Source organism: Neolamprologus multifasciatus, chromosome 20 (assembly GCF_963576455.1).
Source record: "Neolamprologus multifasciatus chromosome 20, fNeoMul1.2, whole genome shotgun sequence".
NCBI lineage: Eukaryota > Metazoa > Chordata > Actinopteri > Cichliformes > Cichlidae > Neolamprologus > Neolamprologus multifasciatus.
This window is the reverse complement of record NC_140458.1, coordinates 10,943,584-10,963,711: the sequence shown is the minus strand read 5'-3', so window position 1 is coordinate 10,963,711 and position 20,128 is coordinate 10,943,584.

Here is a 20,128-nt window from a genome sequence, read left to right as displayed (position 1 = left end):
AGCTGCTCCAATAATTATCACTTTGGCTCTTTTTATTTTTTAATTTTCACTCCCCCCACCCCAACCAGTCGCGGCAGATGACTGTCCCTTCCTGAGCCTGGTTCTGTCGAAGGTTTCTTCCTTTTTAAAGGGAGTTTTTCCTTCCCACTGTCGCTAAATGCTTGCTCATAGGGAATCTTCTGATTGCTGGGGTGGCCAAAACTCTAGGGGAACTAGCAATTCTTGTGAAAATTTAAAAAAAAAAAGCCTACCAATATTCAAAGCAGAGCAGCGGACACCTTACCATCACATCAGTCCTTTAATCCGACCTAAAACACCATGTTTACAGAAATAAATTCCATACAAATTGGAAATAAATTGTTGTTTTTGATTGTTTATAAATATATAGTGCTACCCTTCAGCCTCCTAGTAGACATACCTGTGTTATAAATGTGAAACTCCTCCGATTTTCAGAAAAGTTGACCTCTGACCTTGAAGTCAAGGTCACTGAGATTTAAGCTTCACAGAGATTTTCAGTAGATGCAACCATGGTATTGATTTGAAAAATCTACACAATCACAAACTTGGATGTCCACAGCGCCTCGCCATATACCAAAGATTAAGAGGTGTTTTTTTTCTAGGTTTTTATAAAGATTACAAAACACAAATAACAAAAATGCCAACGCTATTGTCATTTTTGACAACGCTATTTTGATGTTGTCTAATGTAGTGCAAAAAAACAAAACAAACCCAAAATTTGATAAATAAAGTAAATAAGGTATATACTACATAGTATACAAAATTTTAGTGGTCCACAATGGGGTCAATGAACAGAATGAAGGAAGTAAGTCTTTTATATGACAATGGTGTGAAAAGCGTTTTCCTAAACGCTTTTCCTTCTTATTTGTATGTTTGTCACACTTAAACATTTCAGATCATCAAACTTTTTTTTCTTTTTTATGTAAAAAGAAAAGTCCTTTAACTGTCCAGTTTTCTTGATGTTATGATGCTTCTACCACTGGTTTACCACCACTGGTAAATCAGACTTTGGCTGCTGCAGCAGAAAAAGACAAAGAGAAAATGTAATCACACAGATCAGAGGTGCAGATTTACACTTTAACTGAAACAGAGCAAAAGTGCTTTTTAAATAGGTTAATGAATATTAAGTAATATAGGCTAGATGTCTGGACATTACTAGTTTCATTTGGGCCTTCTGGGCCAATAGTCCTCTGGCTTATTGCCAGTTACCAGCCTGTATTCAGTTTGAATATTGCAGTAAATGTACCTGGATCTGTTTCTATTGGGTTGTGAATTTGGTCTCACTGTTACATCCAACTTTTAGAGTGGGATGAAGACAAAAGGAAACAAAAGAGAATGGATTTGTAGTTAGAAATCCAAAGTTGCTTCTGTTTTGCCCACACACATTGATGATGATTTCACATCACTAAGCAGGTTATCAGATGTGGACAGAATGTTAGCAGAATCTTATAATTCTCATAAGATTCTGTTTTTGTGTCATTCAATACAATGTGTTTATGTGTGACATACTGATATGAATCATAGTATCTTATGGAATTCCAAAAATGGCTGCCAGGACAGCTGCCACCACACTGATGTGACACACTACAAATCAACTCTTTGATGCTCTGTGCTGAGTCTGCACAATAACCTGCACTTAAACATTCATTTAATATCACGTACACATATACACATACTGTCCCTCAAGAAGACACTGAGAAAAAATAAAGAATAACATTGAGACTGTAACTTTGCCATTAGAGCGTAATCCTCCGCTAAAGCAGTTCACACTTGAGGCACTATTTACTTTTAAGAGTTAACAGTATTTTTTTATATATATATATTTATTTTGTTTTTCTTGTTCTTTGTAAGCATACTTGGAGATGTTTGGGGTGCAGGAAAAATCAGAAAGAGCATGCTGGGTTTTTTGCCTTAAGAAACTCCTGGGTTGCTTTTGCAGTATTTTTTGACTCATTGGTGATTTGCATTGAGATCTGTCTGATCAGTTTTGCAGCATTTGTCTGAGTCTGAGCAGAGAGCATAACCCTGTATACTTCTGTCAGCTGTCACATAGAATAGAATAGAATAGCCTTTATTGTCATTGTACAAAGTACAACGAAATTGGAGTGCCACTCCCTTGGTGCAAAATGCAAAATAAATATAAATGTAAAATATAAAAAGTACAATAAAACAAACTGTAGTACTCAGACAATAAATAAGTACAATATATACAGGATAGCAGCATAATATAATGATAGTATGAATAGCAGCATAGTATAGTGACAATGGCAAGTATAGTTAAGCAGGTTTAATTGTTTTGTGCTTATTTACTATGGTGATAGCTCTGGGAAAGAAGCTATCCCTGAATCTGTTTGTCCTGGTTTTATGTGACCTGTACCGTCGGCCTGACGGTAATAGTTCAAACAGTTGATTACTGGGGTGAGAGTAGTCCTTAATGATATTGCCAGCTCTGCTGAGGTATCGGGAGTTCGCAATGGCCTCCAGGCTGGGCAGAGGGCAGCCAGTGATCTTCTGGGCTGTGTTGGTGACCCTCTGCAGTCCTTTCCTGTCTGCAACTGAGCACCCTGGATACCACGTTGTTATGCCGTACGTTAGGATGCTCTCTATGGTGGCTCTATAGAATGTCACCAGCAGCCTCTCCTCCAGGTTGTTCCTCCTGAGCACTCTCAAAAAATGGAGACGCTGCTGGGCCTTTTTTACCAACGCCGTGGTATTTGCAGTCCAGGAGAGATCAACAGAGATCTGCACGCCCAGAAACCTCATGGAGTGTACCCTCTCCACACAGTTCCCGTGAATGTAGAGTGGGGCCGGGTCTGCTCTGCCCTTCCTGAAGTCCAAAATAAGTTCTTTAGTTTTCGTGGCGTTCAGTTGGAGGTTGTTAGCTGAACACCACTCAGTCAATCTGTTAACCTCATCTCTGTAGTCCGACCTATCCCCCCTTGAGATGAGTCCAACCACTGTGGTGTCATCCGCGAACTTTATGATGGTGTTTGAGCGATGGGTAGGGGAGCAGTCGGATGTGTAGAGCGTAAACAAGAGGGGACTCAGAACACATCCTTGTGGAGACCCGGTACTGAGTGTGATGGTGCTGGACAGGTGGGGGCCGAGTCTGACAGACTGTGGTCTATTTGTCAGGAAGTCCTTGATCCAGAGACAGATGGAGGTGGAGAGTCCCAGGTTAGACAGTTTCTCGACCAGGATCTCCGGGATGATGTGATTGAATGCTGAGCTGAAGTCCAGGAAGAGCATTCTCACATAGTTTCCTCGGTGCTCCAGGTGACTCAGCGCAGTGTGGAGCGCTATGGTGATGGCGTCCTCGGTGGATCGATTTGTCAATCATCAATAAACATCAGTGACCTACGTACCCACGCTATAACATCGCCTTTCACCATGTTGAACAGATAACGCAGTATGTTTCAAATAATGAGCTCTGAGCACGAGCTCCATATGTTTCTCTTCCTTCCTTAATCTAGTACAAGTTAACCTTGATTTCATCTGTCCAAAGATATTTTTTTTATTTTTACCTGTGCAGGCTCTTTTAGATGTTTCTGAGTGTAAGGTCTTGATTGTAGACCTTGACATGATGATACATCTACATCCTTGACAGTGTTTTTGACTTAGTTAGATGCTATGAAGCTGCTTTTCTTAACCAAGGAAAGAATTCTGTCATCGTGCATTTTAGTTGTCTTCTGTGGTTTTTCAGGCCTTTTGGTGTTACAAAATTGGCTTTCTTTTAATTAATACACCCGACTGTTGCATTAGCTGCTCATAAACTTAGCTACTTTCAGTCTGATGGCCTACCTCATTTGTACTGACATCTCTTTGGCCCTCAATTAAAATTCTAATTAAAAGCTATACAATGCAAATTCAACACTTGGAAACAATTTCATATATTATGCCTGCTTCAGTTGTCATGACATAACATGGGGACAGGCCTCATGTGATCGTGAAACAGCTTTTCAGCTTAAATGTCCAGTTATTTTTGAACCTCTTAAATTCAGGAACTATGTATGAAATGTATTCTTTGTAAAATCTCACTAATTAAAGCTGAAAGTCTGCACTTTAATCACATGTTGATTATTACTTTTTTTATTTACCGGTAAATCCACTGTGGTGGTGCACAGAGGCAAAACTTTAAATATTGTGTCCTTGCCTAACCAATTATGAACCTGTTACCATAATGGACTGTAAATGCATTTTTAATCCTATACAGTGTGGTGCATTATTTTTACATTGTAGTAAATAATATCTATATTTATGCACTTGTTTTCTCATTAATATTTTCTATTCTCACAATAATCTGCTCAGTGGCTTATCATTGCTTTCCTTCAATATAACAATAAGGCTTTTATATAAGTTATTATCAACAGCTTTTTTTCTACAGTGAAAAGTAAACAAATTACAGCAAAGCACTCAGTTAAGTCAAGATTAGGAGATCATTGAGTAAGTTGAAGCTTTATCCTTTTTGCATAGCATATTATGGCATGAAGCACTTTCAAAACTAAATTTAACAGGAAGCACTTAAGTCATTGGTGATTTTGTCTTCACTCTCCATCCCCTGCCAAGCTGCACCTGTGATTCTGCGGCTGCTCGCTGATGAGCTGACAGATAAGATCTTTTCTTATCCTCTGCATCCTTACCCTATCACCTCTGCCTCCCACAGGGCGCCAGCCTGCCCTGTTGAAACACTATTTTTTTCAGTGTTTCAACTGAAAAAAATAGAATGCCATTGACCAAAAATAGAATGCCTTTGATCCACAGTAGAATGCCTTTGATCACTTGTGATGTCACAGCCTTTGATCACTTGTGATGTCATCATCTTGCTGAGAGAAAAAACCCTTAAATAGGAGCTTTGCTCTGTTAAACTTTGCTGCTCAACGGACCTTGACCTGACAGTAAGCAAACCCTTTTGGAGAGTTTTTAGAGAATTTCGCGTTACTTAGCAATTCACTGACCAAGCCGACACATTTCACCATGTCAGCTAACCCATCCTTCAGCTCAAATGAGCTTGGAATAGTTAAAGGGAGCATTTTTGGAAACCACTACAAGGTAGAGGCTTTCCTTGGAGAAGGGGGCTTTGGTATTGTAGCCAAATGTCGTGATACCATGACCAACCGAGCTGTGGCTATTAAAGTCAACAAGAGCGACCCTGATATTTTGCAACAGGCAAAACTGGAAATTTTCATCCTGGAGCAGCTGCGAAGGTTGGATCCAGATGCCGCCAACATTGTTAAATGGAACGGCTTTTTCCACGACGGGGAGCGGGTTTGCTTAAAGTTCGAACTCCTTGATCAATGCCTGTGGGACTATATAGGGGACCGGAAATACCAGGGTCTCCCCATAAGCGAAGTCAGGCCAATTTTAGGTCAGCTCACAAATGCTCTGTCCCACCTGGGTTCTTTGGGAATAGTGCACGCTGACCTCAAACCTGGAAACATCATGGTTGTTAACCGCCATGAGTCTCCCATCAAAGTCAAACTTATAGACTTTGGCCTCGCATGTCCTGTATCTGCAGTGATGCCTGGTGACCGTGTGGGGACGGTTGGTTATAGTGCACCTGAAGTTATGCTTGGCCTTCCTTACAATGAAGCAAGTGACATGTGGTCTCTGGGGCTGGTGGCTGTGGAGCTTGGTACAGGGGTGCCACTCTACCCTGGAAATGAAGACTATGATGTTTTGAAATTCATCATAGAGACTCAGGGTCAGCCACCAGATCATGTTCTAGACTCTGGCGTGTACACTGAAGACTACTTCATTGAAGACAACGACAACCAACAGCGCTGGACATTTAAGACTGACCAACAATTTCAGTACGAGACACGATATGAATCCCAGGAGACAAGATACATAAAACTGACGCGTCTCGATGACCTCGAACAAGTAATGATGTTTAGAAGAGGACCTGAAAATGGCCAACGTTTGTTTGTAAGCTTAATTAAACAGATGTTGGCCTTGGATGCAAACCAGCGCATAACACCGTCGGAGGTTCTCCGGCATCCCTTTTTCAACCCTAAGAGTTCCCCTTGCATTGACATGAGTGCTGAAAGACCACAAAACCCTGTGGTCTTTCAGCACCCTTCAAACTTGAAATGCAAGAGATCAGAGAAAATCAATTGCAGTTTTCAAAACTCGGTTGAATTTTCTCAGCAAGTATTCGTCCACACGTCAGCCAGCCCATCCTTCAGCTCAGATGAGCTTGAAATAGTTGAAGGGAGCATTTTGGGAAACCACTACAAGATAGAGGCTTTCCTCGGAGAAGGGGGCTTTGGTATTGTAGCCAAATGTCGTGATACCATGACCAACCAAGCTGTGGCTATTAAGGTGAACAAGAGCCGCCCTGATATTCTGCAACAGGCAAAAAAGGAAATTTTCATCCTGGAGCAGCTGAGAAGGTTGGATCCAGATGCCGCCAACATTGTTCAATGGAACGGCTTTTTCCTTGACAGGAAGCGGGTTTGCCTGAAATTTGAACTCCTAGATCAATGCCTGTGGGACTACATACGGGACCCGAATAACCGGCGTCTCCCCATAAGCGAAGTCAGGCCAATTTTAGGTCAACTCACAAATGCTCTGTCCCACCTGGGTTCTTTGGGAATAGTGCACGCTGACCTCAAACCTGGAAACATCATGGTTGTAAATCGCTATGAGTCTCCAGTCAAAGTCAGACTTATAGACTTTGGCCTCGCATGTCCTGCGTCTGCAGTGATGCCTGGTGACCGTGTGGGGACGGTTGGTTATAGTGCACCTGAGGTTATGCTTGGCCTTCCTTATAACGAAGCATGTGATATGTGGTCTTTGGGGCTGGTGGCTGTTGAGCTTGTTACAGGGGTGCCACTCTACCCTGGAAAAAAATATTATGATGTTTTGAAATTCATCATAGAGACTCAGGGTCAGCCACCAGATCATGTTCTCAATCCTGGCGTGTACACTGAAGATTATTTCACAAAAGACAACTACAACCAACAACGCTGGACATTTAAGACCGCCCAACAATTTAAATATGAGACAGGATATGAATCTTTGGAGACAAGATACATAAAACTTAAACGTCTGGATGACCTCGAACAAATAATGATGTTTAGACGAGGACCAGAAGATGGCCAACGCTTATTTGTCAGCCTAATTAAAGAGATGTTGGCCTTGGATGCACACCAGCGGATAACACCCTCTCAGGTTCTACGGCATCCCTTTTTCAACCCTGGCCTCTCCAACAGGTTCCCAAGTATCAACATTGAAAAACCATACACAGTCAATCTCCAGCATGGCATCTTCCACCCTGGACAAAAGTGATAAAAACACAAACTGGGGTTGGAAAAGGATATTAACAGCAAATTACACTGGAAATATTAATTAAGCTGCTCCAATAATTATCACTTTGGCTTTTTTTTTTTTTAATTTTCACTCCCCCCACCCCAACCAGTCGCGGCAGATGACTGTCCCTTCCTGAGCCTGGTTCTGTCGAAGGTTTCTTCCTTTTTAAAGGGAGTTTTTCCTTCCCACTGTCGCTAAATGCTTGCTCATAGGGAATCTTCTGATTGCTGGGGTGGCCAAAACTCTAGGGGAACTAGCAATTCTTGTGAAAATTTAAAAAAAAAAAGCCTACCAATATTCAAAGCAGAACAGCGGACACCTTACCATCACATCAGTCCTTTAATCCGACCTAAAACACCATGTTTACAGAAATAAATTCCATACAAATTGGAAATAAATTGTTGTTTTTGATTGTTTATAAATATATAGTGCTACCCTTCAGCCTCCTAGTAGACATACCTGTGTTATAAATGTGAAACTCCTCCGATTTTCAGAAAAGTTGACCTCTGACCTTGAAGTCAAGGTCACTGAGATTTAAGCTTCACAGAGATTTTCAGTAGATGCAACCATGGTATTGATTTGAAACATCTACACAATCACAAACTTGGATGTCCACAGCGCCTCGCCATATACCAAAGATTAAGAGGTGTTTTTTTCTAGGTTTTTATAAAGATTACAAAACACAAATAACAAAAATGCCAATGCTATTGTCATTTTTGACAACGCTATTTTGATGTTGTCTAATGTAGTGCAAAAAAACAAAACAAACCCAAAATTTGATAAATAAAGTAAATAAGGTATATACTACATAGTATACAAAATTTTAGTGGTCCACAATGGGGTCAATGAACAGAATGAAGGAAGTAAGTCTTTTATATGACAATGGTGTGAAAAGCGTTTTCCTAAACGCTTTTCCTTCTTATTTGTATGTTTGTCACACTTAAACATTTCAGATCATCAAACTTTTTTTTCTTTTTTATGTAAAAAGAAAAGTCCTTTAACTGTCCAGTTTTCTTGATGTTATGATGCTTCTACCACTGGTTTACCACCACTGGTAAATCAGACTTTGGCTGCTGCAGCAGAAAAAGACAAAGAGAAAATGTAATCACACAGATCAGAGGTGCAGATTTACACTTTACCTGAAACAGAGCAAAAGTGCTTTTTAAATAGGTTAATGAATATTAAGTAATATAGGCTAGATGTCTGGACATTACTAGTTTCATTTGGGCCTTCTGGGCCAATAGTCCTCTGGCTTATTGCCAGTTACCAGCCTGTATTCAGTTTGAATATTGCAGTAAATGTACCTGGATCTGTTTCTATTGGGTTGTGAATTAGGTCTCACTGTTACATCCAACTTTTAGAGTGGGATGAAGACAAAAGGAAACAAAAGAGAATGGATTTGTAGTTAGAAATCCAAAGTTGCTTCTGTTTTGCCCACACACATTGATGATGATTTCACATCACTAAGCAGGTTATCAGATGTGGACAGAATGTTAGCAGAATCTTATAATTCTCATAAGATTCTGTTTTTGTGTCATTCAATACAATGTGTTTATGTGTGACATACTGATATGAATCATAGTATCTTATGGAATTCCAAAAATGGCTGCCAGGACAGCTGCCACCACACTGATGTGACACACTACAAATCAACTCTTTGATGCTCTGTGCTGAGTCTGCACAATAACCTGCACTTAAACATTCATTTAATATCACGTACACATATACACATACTGTCCCTCAAGAAGACACTGAGAAAAAATAAAGAATAACATTGAGACTGTAACTTTGCCATTAGAGCGTAATCCTCCGCTAAAGCAGTTCACACTTGAGGCACTATTTACTTTTAAGAGTTAACAGTATTTTTTTATATATATATATTTATTTTGTTTTTCTTGTTCTTTGTAAGCATACTTGGAGATGTTTGGGGTGCAGGAAAAATCAGAAAGAGCATGCTGGGGTTTTTTGCCTTAAGAAACTCCTGGGTTGCTTTTGCAGTATTTTTTGACTCATTGGTGATTTGCATTGAGATCTGTCTGATCGGTTTTGCAGCATTTGTCTGAGTCTGAGCAGAGAGCATAACCCTGTACACTTCTGTCAGCTGTCACATCATCAATAAACATCAGTGACCTACGTACCCACGCTATAACATCGCCTTTCACCATGTTGAACAGATAACGCAGTATGTTTCAAATAATGAGCTCTGAGCACGAGCTCCATATGTTTCTCTTCCTTCCTTAATCTAGTACAAGTTAACCTTGATTTCATCTGTCCAAAGATATTTTTTTTTATTTTTACCTGTGCAGGCTCTTTTAGATGTTTCTGAGTGTAAGGTCTTGATTGTAGACCTTGACATGATGATACATCTACATCCTTGACAGTGTTTTTGACTTAGTTAGATGCTATGAAGCTGCTTTTCTTAACCAAGGAAAGAATTCTGTCATCGTGCATTTTAGTTGTCTTCTGTGGTTTTTCAGGCCTTTTGGTGTTACAAAATTGGCTTTCTTTTAATTAATACACCCGACTGTTGCATTAGCTGCTCATAAACTTAGCTACTTTCAGTCTGATGGCCTACCTCATTTGTACTGACATCTCTTTGGCCCTCAATTACAATTCTAATTAAAAGCTATACAATGCAAATTCAACACTTGGAAACAATTTCATATATTATGCCTGCTTCAGTTGTCATGACATAACATGGGGACAGGCCTCATGTGATCGTGAAACAGCTTTTCAGTTTAAATGTCCAGTTATTTTTGAACCTCTTAAATTCAGGAACTATGTATGAAATGTATTTTTTGTAAAATCTCACGAATTAAAGCTGAAAGTCTGCACATTAATCACATGTTGATTATTACTTTTTTTATTTACCGGTAAATCCACTGTGGTGGTGCACAGAGGCAAAACTTTAAATATTGTGTCCTTGCCTAACCAATTATGAACCTGTTACCATAATGGACTGTAAATGCATTTTTAATCCTATACAGTGTGGTGCATTATTTTTACATTGTAGTAAATAATATCTATATTTATGCACTTGTTTTCTCATTAATATTTTCTATTCTCACAATAATCTGCTCAGTGGCTTATCATTGCTTTCCTTCAATATAACAATAAGGCTTTTATATAAGTTATTATCAACAGCTTTTTTTCTACAGTGAAAAGTAAACAAATTACAGCAAAGCACTCAGTTAAGTCAAGATTAGGAGATCATTGAGTAAGTTGAAGCTTTATCCTTTTTGCATAGCATATTATGGCATGAAGCACTTTCAAAACTAAATTTAACAGGAAGCACTTAAGTCATTGGTGATTTTGTCTTCACTCTCCATCCCCTGCCAAGCTGCACCTGTGATTCTGCGGCTGCTCGCTGATGAGCTGACAGATAAGATCTTTTCTTATCCTCTGCATCCTTACCCTATCACCTCTGCCTCCCACAGGGCGCCAGCCTGCCCTGTTGAATCACTATTTTTTTCAGTGTTTCAACTGAAAAAAATAGAATGCCATTGACCAAAAATAGAATGCCTTTGATCCACAGTAGAATGCCTTTGATCACTTGTGATGTCACAGCCTTTGATCACTTGTGATGTCATCATCTTGCTGAGAGACAAAACCCTTAAATAGGAGCTTTGCTCTGTTAAACTTTGCTGCTCAACGGACCTTGACCTGACAGTAAGCAAACCCTTTTGGAGAGTTTTTAGAGAATTTCGCGTTACTTAGCAATTCACTGACCAAGCCGACACATTTCACCATGTCAGCTAACCCATCCTTCAGCTCAAATGAGCTTGGAATAGTTAAAGGGAGCATTTTTGGAAACCACTACAAGGTAGAGGCTTTCCTTGGAGAAGGGGGCTTTGGTATTGTAGCCAAATGTCGTGATACCATGACCAACCAAGCTGTGGCTATTAAAGTCAACAAGAGCGACCCTGATATTTTGCAACAGGCAAAACTGGAAATTTTCATCCTGGAGCAGCTGCGAAGGTTGGATTCAGATGCCGCCAACATTGTTAAATGGAACGGCTTTTTCCACGACGGGGAGCGGGTTTGCTTAAAGTTCGAACTCCTTGATCAATGCCTGTGGGACTATATAGGGGACCGGAAATACCAGGGTCTCCCCATAAGCGAAGTCAGGCCAATTTTAGGTCAGCTCACAAATGCTCTGTCCCACCTGGGTTCTTTGGGAATAGTGCACGCTGACCTCAAACCTGGAAACATCATGGTTGTTAACCGCCATGAGTCTCCCATCAAAGTCAAACTTATAGACTTTGGCCTCGCATGTCCTGTATCTGCAGTGATGCCTGGTGACCGTGTGGGGACGGTTGGTTATAGTGCACCTGAAGTTATGCTTGGCCTTCCTTACAATGAAGCAAGTGACATGTGGTCTCTGGGGCTGGTGGCTGTGGAGCTTGGTACAGGGGTGCCACTCTACCCTGGAAATGAAGACTATGATGTTTTGAAATTCATCATAGAGACTCAGGGTCAGCCACCAGATCATGTTCTAGACTCTGGCGTGTACACTGAAGACTACTTCATTGAAGAAAACGACAACCAACAGCGCTGGACATTTAAGACTGACCAACAATTTCAGTACGAGACACGATATGAATCCCAGGAGACAAGATACATAAAACTGACGCGTCTCGATGACCTCGAACAAGTAATGATGTTTAGAAGAGGACCTGAAAATGGCCAACGTTTGTTTGTAAGCTTAATTAAACAGATGTTGGCCTTGGATGCAAACCAGCGCATAACACCGTCGGAGGTTCTCCGGCATCCCTTTTTCAACCCTAAGAGTTCCCCTTGCATTGACATGAGTGCTGAAAGACCACAAAACCCTGTGGTCTTTCAGCACCCTTCAAACTTGAAATGCAAGAGATCAGAGAAAATCAATTGCAGTTTTCAAAACTCGGTTGAATTTTCTCAGCAAGTACTCGTCCACACGTCAGCCAGCCCATCCTTCAGCTCAGATGAGCTTGAAATAGTTGAAGGGAGCATTTTGGGAAACCACTACAAGGTAGAGGCTTTCCTCGGAGAAGGGGGCTTTGGTATTGTAGCCAAATGCCGTGATACCAAAACCAACCAAGCTGTGGCTATTAAGGTGAACAAGAGCCGCCCTGATATTCTGCAACAGGCAAAAAAGGAAATTTTCATCCTGGAGCAGCTGAGAAGGTTGGATCCAGATGCCGCCAACATTGTTCAATGGAACGGCTTTTTCCTTGACAGAAAGCGGGTTTGCCTGAAATTTGAACTCCTAGATCAATGCCTGTGGGACTACATACGGGACCCGAATAACCAGCGTCTCCCCATAAGCGAAGTCAGGCCAATTTTAGGTCAACTCACAAATGCTCTGTCCCACCTGGGTTCTTTGGGAATAGTGCACGCTGACCTCAAACCTGGAAACATCATGGTTGTAAATCGCTATGAGTCTCCAGTCAAAGTCAGACTTATAGACTTTGGCCTCGCATGTCCTGCGTCTGCAGTGATGCCTGGTGACCATGTGGGGACAGTTGGTTATAGTGCACCTGAGGTTATGCTTGGCCTTCCTTATAACGAAGCATGTGACATGTGGTCTCTGGGGCTGGTGGCTGTTGAGCTTGTTACAGGGGTGCCACTCTACCCTGGAAAAAAATATTATGATGTTTTGAAATTCATCATAGAGACTCAGGGTCAGCCACCAGATCATGTTCTCGATCCTGGCGTGTACACTGAAGACTACTTCACAAAAGACAACTACAACCAACAACGCTGGACATTTAAGACCGCCCAACAATTTAAATACGAGACAGGATATGAATCTTTGGAGACAAGATACATAAAACTTAAACGTCTGGATGACCTCGAACAAATAATGATGTTTAGACGAGGACCAGAAGATGGCCAACGCTTATTTGTCAGCCTAATTAAAGAGATGTTGGCCTTGGATGCACACCAGCGGATAACACCCTCTCAGGTTCTACGGCATCCCTTTTTCAACCCTGGCCTCTCCAACAGGTTCCCAAGTATCAACATTGAAAAACCATACACAGTCAATCTCCAGCATGGCATCTTCCACCCTGGACAAAAGTGATAAAAACACAAACTGGGGTTGGAAAAGGATATTAACAGCAAATTACACTGGAAATATTAATTAAGCTGCTCCAATAATTATCACTTTGGCTTTTTTTTTTTTTAATTTTCACTCCCCCCACCCCAACCAGTCGCGGCAGATGACTGTCCCTTCCTGAGCCTGGTTCTGTCGAAGGTTTCTTCCTTTTTAAAGGGAGTTTTTCCTTCCCACTGTCGCTAAATGCTTGCTCATAGGGAATCTTCTGATTGCTGGGGTGGCCAAAACTCTAGGGGAACTAGCAATTCTTGTGAAAATTTAAAAAAAAAAGCCTACCAATATTCAAAGCAGAGCAGCGGACACCTTACCATCACATCAGTCCTTTAATCCGACCTAAAACACCATGTTTACAGAAATAAATTCCATACAAATTGGAAATAAATTGTTGTTTTTGATTGTTTATAAATATATAGTGCTACCCTTCAGCCTCCTAGTAGACATACCTGTGTTATAAATGTGAAACTCCTCCGATTTTCAGAAAAGTTGACCTCTGACCTTGAAGTCAAGGTCACTGAGATTTAAGCTTCACAGAGATTTTCAGTAGATGCAACCATGGTATTGATTTGAAAAATCTACACAATCACAAACTTGGATGTCCACAGCGCCTCGCCATATACCAAAGATTAAGAGGTGTTTTTTTCTAGGTTTTTATAAAGATTACAAAACACAAATAACAAAAATGCCAACGCTATTGTCATTTTTGACAACGCTATTTTGATGTTGTCTAATGTAGTGCAAAAAAACAAAACAAACCCAAAATTTGATAAATAAAGTAAATAAGGTATATACTACATAGTATACAAAATTTTAGTGGTCCACAATGGGGTCAATGAACAGAATGAAGGAAGTAAGTCTTTTATATGACAATGGTGTGAAAAGCGTTTTCCTAAACGCTTTTCCTTCTTATTTGTATGTTTGTCACACTTAAACATTTCAGATCATCAAACTTTTTTTTCTTTTTTATGTAAAAAGAAAAGTCCTTTAACTGTCCAGTTTTCTTGATGTTATGATGCTTCTACCACTGGTTTACCACCACTGGTAAATCAGACTTTGGCTGCTGCAGCAGAAAAAGACAAAGAGAAAATGTAATCACACAGATCAGAGGTGCAGATTTACACTTTACCTGAAACAGAGCAAAAGTGCTTTTTAAATAGGTTAATGAATATTAAGTAATATAGGCTAGATGTCTGGACATTACTAGTTTCATTTGGGCCTTCTGGGCCAATAGTCCTCTGGCTTATTGCCAGTTACCAGCCTGTATTCAGTTTGAATATTGCAGTAAATGTACCTGGATCTGTTTCTATTGGGTTGTGAATTTGGTCTCACTGTTACATCCAACTTTTAGAGTGGGATGAAGACAAAAGGAAACAAAAGAGAATGGATTTGTAGTTAGAAATCCAAAGTTGCTTCTGTTTTGCCCACACACATTGATGATGATTTCACATCACTAAGCAGGTTATCAGATGTGGACAGAATGTTAGCAGAATCTTATAATTCTCATAAGATTCTGTTTTTGTGTCATTCAATACAATGTGTTTATGTGTGACATACTGATATGAATCATAGTATCTTATGGAATTCCAAAAATGGCTGCCAGGACAGCTGCCACCACACTGATGTGACACACTACAAATCAACTCTTTGATGCTCTGTGCTGAGTCTGCACAATAACCTGCACTTAAACATTCATTTAATATCACGTACACATATACACATACTGTCCCTCAAGAAGACACTGAGAAAAAATAAAGAATAACATTGAGACTGTAACTTTGCCATTAGAGCGTAATCCTCCGCTAAAGCAGTTCACACTTGAGGCACTATTTACTTTTAAGAGTTAACAGTATTTTTTTATATATATATATTTATTTTGTTTTTCTTGTTCTTTGTAAGCATACTTGGAGATGTTTGGGGTGCAGGAAAAATCAGAAAGAGCATGCTGGGTTTTTTGCCTTAAGAAACTCCTGGGTTGCTTTTGCAGTATTTTTTGACTCATTGGTGATTTGCATTGAGATCTGTCTGATCGGTTTTGCAGCATTTGTCTGAGTCTGAGCAGAGAGCATAACCCTGTACACTTCTGTCAGCTGTCACATAGAATAGAATAGAATAGCCTTTATTGTCATTGTACAAAGTACAACGAAATTGGAGTGCCACTCCCTTGGTGAAAAATGCAAAATAAATATAAATGTAAAATATAAAAAGTACAATAAAACAAACTGTAGTACTCAGACAATAAATAAGTACAATATATACAGGATAGCAGCATAATATAATGATAGTATGAATAGCAGCATAGTATAGTGACAATGGCAAGTATAGTTAAGCAGGTTTAATTGTTTTGTGCTTATTTACTATGGTGATAGCTCTGGGAAAGAAGCTATCCCTGAATCTGTTTGTCCTGGTTTTATGTGACCTGTACCGTCGGCCTGACGGTAATAGTTCAAACAGTTGATTACTGGGGTGAGAGTAGTCCTTAATGATATTGCCAGCTCTGCTGAGGTATCGGGAGTTCGCAATGGCCTCCAGGCTGGGCAGAGGGCAGCCAGTGATCTTCTGGGCTGTGTTGATGACCCTCTGCAGTCCTTTCCTGTCTGCAACTGAGCACCCTGCATACCACGTTGTTATGCCGTACGTTAGGATGCTCTCTATGGTGGCTCTATAGAATGTCACCAGCAGCCTCTCCTCCAGGTTGTTCCTCCTGAGCACTCTCAAAAAATGGAGACGCTGCTGGGCCTTTTTTACCAACGCCGTGGTATTTGCAGTCCAGGAGAGATCAACAGAGATCTGCACGCCCAGAAACCTCATGGAGTGTACCCTCTCCACACAGTTCCCGTGAATGTAGAGTGGGGCCGGGTCTGCTCTGCCCTTCCTGAAGTCCAAAATAAGTTCTTTAGTTTTCGTGGTGTTCAGTTGGAGGTTGTTAGCTGAACACCACTCAGTCAATCTGTTAACCTCATCTCTGTAGTCCGACTCATCCCCCCTTGAGATGAGTCCAACCACTGTGGTGTCATCCGCGAACTTTATGATGGTGTTTGAGCGATGGGTAGGGGAGCAGTCGGATGTGTAGAGCGTAAACAAGAGGGGACTCAGAACACATCCTTGTGGAGACCCGGTACTGAGTGTGATGGTGCTGGACAGGTGGGGGCCGAGTCTGACAGACTGTGGTCTATTTGTCAGGAAGTCCTTGATCCAGAGACAGATGGAGGTGGAGAGTCCCAGGTTAGACAGTTTCTCGACCAGGATCTCCGGGATGATGTGATTGAATGCTGAGCTGAAGTCCAGGAAGAGCATTCTCACATAGTTTCCTCGGTGCTCCAGGTGACTCAGCGCAGTGTGGAGCGCTATGGTGATGGCGTCCTCGGTGGATCGATTTGTCAATCATCAATAAACATCAGTGACCTACGTACCCACGCTATAACATCGCCTTTCACCATGTTGAACAGATAACGCAGTATGTTTCAAATAATGAGCTCTGAGCACGAGCTCCATATGTTTCTCTTCCTTCCTTAATCTAGTACAAGTTAACCTTGATTTCATCTGTCCAAAGATATTTATTTTTACCTGTGCAGGCTCTTTTAGATGTTTCTGAGTGTAAGGTCTTGATTGTAGACCTTGACATGATGATACATCTACATCCTTGACAGTGTTTTTGACTTAGTTAGATGCTATGAAGCTGCTTTTCTTAACCAAGGAAAGAATTCTGTCATCGTGCATTTTAGTTGTCTTCTGTGGTTTTTCAGGCCTTTTGGTGTTACAAAATTGGCTTTCTTTTAATTAATACACCCGACTGTTGCATTAGCTGCTCATAAACTTAGCTACTTTCAGTCTGATGGCCTACCTCATTTGTACTGACATCTCTTTGGCCCTCAATTAAAATTCTAATTAAAAGCTATACAATGCAAATTCAACACTTGGAAACAATTTCATATATTATGCCTGCTTCAGTTGTCATGACATAACATGGGGACAGGCCTCATGTGATCGTGAAACAGCTTTTCAGTTTAAATGTCCAGTTATTTTTGAACCTCTTAAATTCAGGAACTATGTATGAAATGTATTTTTTGTAAAATCTCACGAATTAAAGCTGAAAGTCTGCACTTTAATCACATGTTGATTATTACTTTTTTTATTTACCGGTAAATCCACTGTGGTGGTGCACAGAGGCAAAACTTTAAATATTGTGTCCTTGCCTAACCAATTATGAACCTGTTACCATAATGGACTGTAAATGCATTTTTAATCCTATACAGTGTGGTGCATTATTTTTACATTGTAGTAAATAATATCTATATTTATGCACTTGTTTTCTCATTAATATTTTCTATTCTCACAATAATCTGCTCAGTGGCTTATCATTGCTTTCCTTCAATATAACAATAAGGCTTTTATATAAGTTATTATCAACAGCTTTTTTTCTACAGTGAAAAGTAAACAAATTACAGCAAAGCACTCAGTTAAGTCAAGATTAGGAGATCATTGAGTAAGTTGAAGCTTTATCCTTTTTGCATAGCATATTATGGCATGAAGCACTTTCAAAACTAAATTTAACAGGAAGCACTTAAGTCATTGTTGATTTTGTCTTCACTCTCCATCCCCTGCCAAGCTGCACCTGTGATTCTGCGGCTGCTCGCTGATGAGCTGACAGATAAGATCTTTTCTTATCCTCTGCATCCTTACCCTATCACCTCTGCCTCCCACAGGGCGCCAGCCTGCCCTGTTGAATCACTATTTTTTTCAGTGTTTCAACTGAAAAAAATAGAATGCCATTGACCAAAAATAGAATGCCTTTGATCCACAGTAGAATGCCTTTGATCACTTGTGATGTCACAGCCTTTGATCACTTGTGATGTCATCATCTTGCTGAGAGACAAAACCCTTAAATAGGAGCTTTGCTCTGTTAAACTTTGCTGCTCAACGGACCTTGACCTGACAGTAAGCAAACCCTTTTGGAGAGTTTTTAGAGAATTTCGCGTTACTTAGCAATTCACTGACCAAGCCGACACATTTCACCATGTCAGCTAACCCATCCTTCAGCTCAAATGAGCTTGGAATAGTTAAAGGGAGCATTTTTGGAAACCACTACAAGGTAGAGGCTTTCCTTGGAGAAGGGGGCTTTGGTATTGTAGCCAAATGTCGTGATACCATGACCAACCAAGCTGTGGCTATTAAAGTCAACAAGAGCGACCCTGATATTTTGCAACAGGCAAAACTGGAAATTTTCATCCTGGAGCAGCTGCGAAGGTTGGATTCAGATGCCGCCAACATTGTTAAATGGAACGGCTTTTTCCACGACGGGGAGCGGGTTTGCTTAAAGTTCGAACTCCTTGATCAATGCCTGTGGGACTATATAGGGGACCGGAAATACCAGGGTCTCCCCATAAGCGAAGTCAGGCCAATTTTAGGTCAGCTCACAAATGCTCTGTCCCACCTGGGTTCTTTGGGAATAGTGCACGCTGACCTCAAACCTGGAAACATCATGGTTGTTAACCGCCATGAGTCTCCCATCAAAGTCAAACTTATAGACTTTGGCCTCGCATGTCCTGTATCTGCAGTGATGCCTGGTGACCGTGTGGGGACGGTTGGTTATAGTGCACCTGAAGTTATGCTTGGCCTTCCTTACAATGAAGCAAGTGACATGTGGTCTCTGGGGCTGGTGGCTGTTGAGCTTGGTACAGGGGTGCCACTCTACCCTGGAAATGAAGACTATGATGTTTTGAAATTCATCATAGAGACTCAGGGTCAGCCACCAGATCATGTTCTAGACTCTGGCGTGTACACTGAAGACTACTTCATTGAAGACAACGACAACCAACAGCGCTGGACATTTAAGACTGACCAACAATTTCAGTACGAGACACGATATGAATCCCAGGAGACAAGATACATAAAACTGACGCGTCTCGATGACCTCGAACAAGTAATGATGTTTAGAAGAGGACCTGAAAATGGCCAACGTTTGTTTGTAAGCTTAATTAAACAGATGTTGGCCTTGGATGCAAACCAGCGCATAACACCGTCGGAGGTTCTCCGGCATCCCTTTTTCAACCCTAAGAGTTCCCCTTGCATTGACATGAGTGCTGAAAGACCACAAAACCCTGTGGTCTTTCAGCACCCTTCAAACTTGAAATGCAAGAGATCAGAGAAAATCAATTGCAGTTTTCAAAACTCGGTTGAATTTTCTCAGCAAGTACTCGTCCACACGTCAGCCAGCCCATCCTTCAGCTCAGATGAGCTTGAAATAGTTGAAGGGAGCATTTTGGGAAACCACTACAAGGTAGAGGCTTTCCTCGGAGAAGGGGGCTTTGGTATTGTAGCCAAATGCCGTGATACCAAAACCAACCAAGCTGTGGCTATTAAGGTGAACAAGAGCCGCCCTGATATTCTGCAACAGGCAAAAAAGGAAATTTTCATCCTGGAGCAGCTGAGAAGGTTGGATCCAGATGCCGCCAACATTGTTCAATGGAACGGCTTTTTCCTTGACAGAAAGCGGGTTTGCCTGAAATTTGAACTCCTAGATCAATGCCTGTGGGACTACATACGGGACCCGAATAACCGGCGTCTCCCCATAAGCGAAGTCAGGCCAATTTTAGGTCAACTCACAAATGCTCTGTCCCACCTGGGTTCTTTGGGAATAGTGCACGCTGACCTCAAACCTGGAAACATCATGGTTGTAAATCGCTATGAGTCTCCAGTCAAAGT